Source organism: Suncus etruscus, chromosome 11 (assembly GCF_024139225.1).
Source record: "Suncus etruscus isolate mSunEtr1 chromosome 11, mSunEtr1.pri.cur, whole genome shotgun sequence".
Lineage (NCBI taxonomy): Eukaryota > Metazoa > Chordata > Mammalia > Eulipotyphla > Soricidae > Suncus > Suncus etruscus.
In genome coordinates, this window is record NC_064858.1 from 61,903,091 (window position 1) to 61,907,333 (window position 4,243).

Here is a 4,243-nt window from a genome sequence, read left to right on the forward strand (position 1 = left end):
TCTATACTACAGTGTCTCCCATGCCACCAAAAGTCTAAGGTTTATGAGACATTTGTTCATTTGTCTCTGGCTGTCATGTCTACAGATAAATGTACATTACAGGATTGCCTCTTTAAATTTTTTAAAGAAGAGTTAAATCAGGGGTCTCAAACTCAATTTACCTGGGGGCCGCAGGAGACAAAGTCAGGGTGATCCTTGAGTGCAAAGGTAGTAGTAAGCCTTGAACATTGGGGGTGTGACCCAAACAACTAAAACAAAACAAAACAAAACAAAATCCTCTAGGGCAGGGCCACAAATGTTGTACGGAGGGCCACAAATAGCCTGCGGGCTGCGAATTTGAGTTAAATGATGACAACAAAGTTCAGTACAACAGCTGCAACACTAGAAGAGATTTTTTTCAAAGAAAACGTATTTGGGCCCGGAGAGATAGCACAGCGGCGTTTGTCTTGCAAGCAGCCGATCCAGGACCAAAAGGTGGTTGGTTCGAATCCCGGTGTCCCATATGGTCTCCCATGCCTGCCAGGAGCTATTTCTGAGCAGACAGCCAGGAGTAACCCCTGAGCACCGCCGGGTGTGACCCAAAAACCAAAAAAAAAAAAAAAAAAAAAAAAAAAAAAGAAGACCCAAGAAAACATATTTATGGAAACTGCCACCAGTACTAATAATACACTTGAAACGTTTTGCTTTTGATGGCAAACAAATAAAAAAAATTGCACATGTATGTGGATTCTTCCTTTAGAAGACCTCAATTTAGTAGAATTCACTTCAGATAATAAAAGATTAAGAAATACAACTTATGGGCCGGGCGGTGGCGCTAAAGGTAAAGTGCCTGCCTTGCCTGCGCTAGCCTTGGATGGACCACGGTTCGATCCCCCGGTGTCCCATATGGTCCCCCAAGCCAGGAGCAACTTCTGAGCACATAGCCAGGAGTAACCCCTGAGCGTTACCGGGTGTGGCCCAAAAACAAACAAAAAAAAAGAAATACAACTTATGGGGCCAGAGATATAGCACAGCGGCGTTTGCTTTTCAAGCAGCCGATTCAGGACCTAAGGTGGTTGGTTCAAATCCCAGCATCCCATATGGTTCCCCGTACTTACCAGGAGCTATTTCTGAGCAGATAGCCAGGAGTAGCCCCTGAGAACCGCTGGGTTGGCCCAAAAACCAAAAAAAGAAAAAAAGGAGTACAACTTATCATCAGTGTCAAACCATTATGGTAAAGTTCACTATGGGCACTGTACTTCATTCTGTAAATTTGCTGCAAGACAACACTGGATCAATTTCAATGACAAAAAGATTAAAAAAGTCCCTAATACATTGTGAAATCCACATCCTGTTTTATACTTCTTAGAGATCTACAATGAACACCAGATAATCATTTCACTTCCTTATCAGTTGCAATTAATGCTCTATGATTCTTTCCACAGGCATGATCAATGAATAGGATTGAAAATGAACTCCCAATATGTTTCGTTGTATGGTGGATTTATGTCCTAATTTCATTATTGCTCTTGGTCACAGTTGATCATGAAAGCTTACAATTTAATTTACTCAAGGTTCACCTGAAAGAAAAATTTCTCATCATATTAATGCTGTTTTTCTTTTTTAGATATATTCATTTAATGACTTTCACTCTTTTTATTCTAACATCATTGCTTTATTTCCCTCAATTTAGGTTTTAAGACAGAAATGAATTCATCATGCTGACATAACGATACCTTTTAGGTGGACTCTCTTCACAGTTCTCCTCACCTATGATTGACTATCACAGAGTTACTGTATAACTGTTATGCACTTACAGTAGAGTTTTCCATGTTTGTATTGTGCATGAAATTCTCTTTCGGATCTTCTCTGTTCTGCCATAAAAAATTTTTTTTTGAATTTGAAATTATTCATCTAAACAATTTCTGGCTATTACATTTTAAAGCGCTTTTTGTTGATTCAGCTGAATTTTTTCTTTTGCTTTATTTGGATCCTTTCCAACAAATATTTTTTGGTAAGTATGAGTGAGTGTTATGGCCATATTTTTTTTTTTTTGGTTTTTGGGCCACACCCGGCGGTGCTCAGGGGTTACTCCTGGCTGTCTGCTCAGAAATAGCTCCTGGCAGGCACGGGGGACCATATGGGACACCGGGATTCGAACCAACCACCTTAGGTTCTGGATCGGGTGCTTGCTGTGCTATCTCTCCGGGCCCAATGGCCATATTTTTTGTGAAGTCTGTATGTGTATGTCTTGTTCTGTGTTGGTCTGTTTTGCATATTTTGTATATAGTTCTCTTTTTCCTAACTTAATCTTTCCCAATTTAGTCTTCCTTATTCTTCCCTCTCTCTTCCTAGCCCTTAACATTTAATTTTCAGGAATCCCTTCACATGTACAAACCATCTCCTTCACCCACAACTACAAGCCTCTTGATCTTGGCCTGAGAAAGAAATCCTTGACTGTTGGAGTTTTGTACCCTGTACCAGGCTGCAACCCGCTTTTCCAGACTCATCAAGTGTCTTTGGCCGATCTTTTCGGAGTTCCAGACCCCTCATCTTTACAGACTGGTATTGGACTCTGTAGAAATTTCACCTTTTGTATTTTTCTTGTAATTGTAATCCTTTGAACTTATATTTGATACTACTCTTTTTGTTTTGTTTTGTTTTGTTTTGTTTTGTTTTTGGGCCACACCCGGCAGTGCTCAGGGGTGACTCCTGGCAGTCTGCTCAGAAATAGCTCCTGGCAGGCACGGGGGACCATATGGGACACCGGGATTCGAACCAACCACCTTTGGTCCTGGATTGGCTGCTTGCAAGGCAAACACCGCTGTGCTATCTCTCCGGGCCCTGATACTACTCTTCTTTTGACTATTGTAATTAAGGTTTTTCCATTTTAGTTTTTAATCTTAGGAATTGATGTTGTATTACATTACGGTTTTGCTTTCTTGACTTTAGGTTAGTGGGTTAGATATTGTTGTCTATAATTTCCTAAATAATATTTTTGTCTGTTCTCAGGGTTTTTTTGGGTGGGTGCATTATAGGGAAAAATACTAGGTTTAAAAGGAGGTTCTATCAATTTTGGATAGACCCTCAAGTTGTTTATTTACACGGGGAAGTTCTCTGCCTTAAACATTTTGTTTTGGTTTGTGACTTAAGCTCCCATCTATAAATAATCGGCCATACTTGGTACATCAATTTTGGACCTCATATGGACTTCTGCCTGAACTAAGAACTTGGATTAAGTTCAGATACCTATTGATCATCATTGCAGTGGCCCCCCACTGTGCAGGAGCTGTGTGCCACTTAAGAGCCTAATTCACTGCCCTCAAAGATGGGCTTTCTGGTCAACCTGGACTTGAATGGAAAAATGTGCTTCATTTTGCCTGCTACACAGCCTTTCTAGCATCTCTTCGAAGAATCTCTATCTATGGATTACAATTGGGCTTTCTGATTGCCCCGGGAGCTCCTCATCACCTACGAGATCCTTGATCATTGAATTTCAGATTCTCCATCTGCTTTTCCAAGGAAGAACTTACTTGGAATTCTTCATCTTGTATGTCGTAGATCTATCATCTCTGGATCTTGTAGTTGATTCCTTGAAACATGTTTCAGGTTTTAGACACCCTGTGTTTAGGTTAGAGGTTTTTCTTTACATTTCCCTGTGATGCACTTATGCAAACAGCCACTCTTTTATTATTGCTTAGTTTTTCCTTTAATAATTATAGACAATATTACTTACTTTTGTATATTATTAATGTTTACTAAAACGGGGGAATTGTTATGTATGTAAACATTTCCATAAGATTATTATGTTACTAATCCTACCCTAATCAATAATTGTGCCCTACCCTAGAGTGTGACCTGGCATTCTGCTCCCACCCTAGGGTGGTACCTGATTCTGCTGTATAAAAGCAAGGGTCTGTGGAAGGCAGAGGCTTTTTTCTGGGGCTGATTCTGGGGCTTTTGGCTTCAGCTATATCCTCTGAATAAAGCTGATTTCTTCTGAACCCTGACTGCTTGTTAGCTTTCTACCCACAGCATTCACCTCAGAACCACCGGAGGAAAAAGACCTCATCCTCCATCCCTCCATCAGCCAGCCCCATCAAGGGCTGTTATGCAACAAGAAGAAAGCCCTTTAACAGAGGGGATCCACAGAAATTATCAGGGCTAGGAAATCCTGACAACCTAACTATAACTTCAACCTCATTTATTTTAAAGCCACCCACCCCAGTCTTTCCAACAACAAAGAACAATCAATCTATTTTAT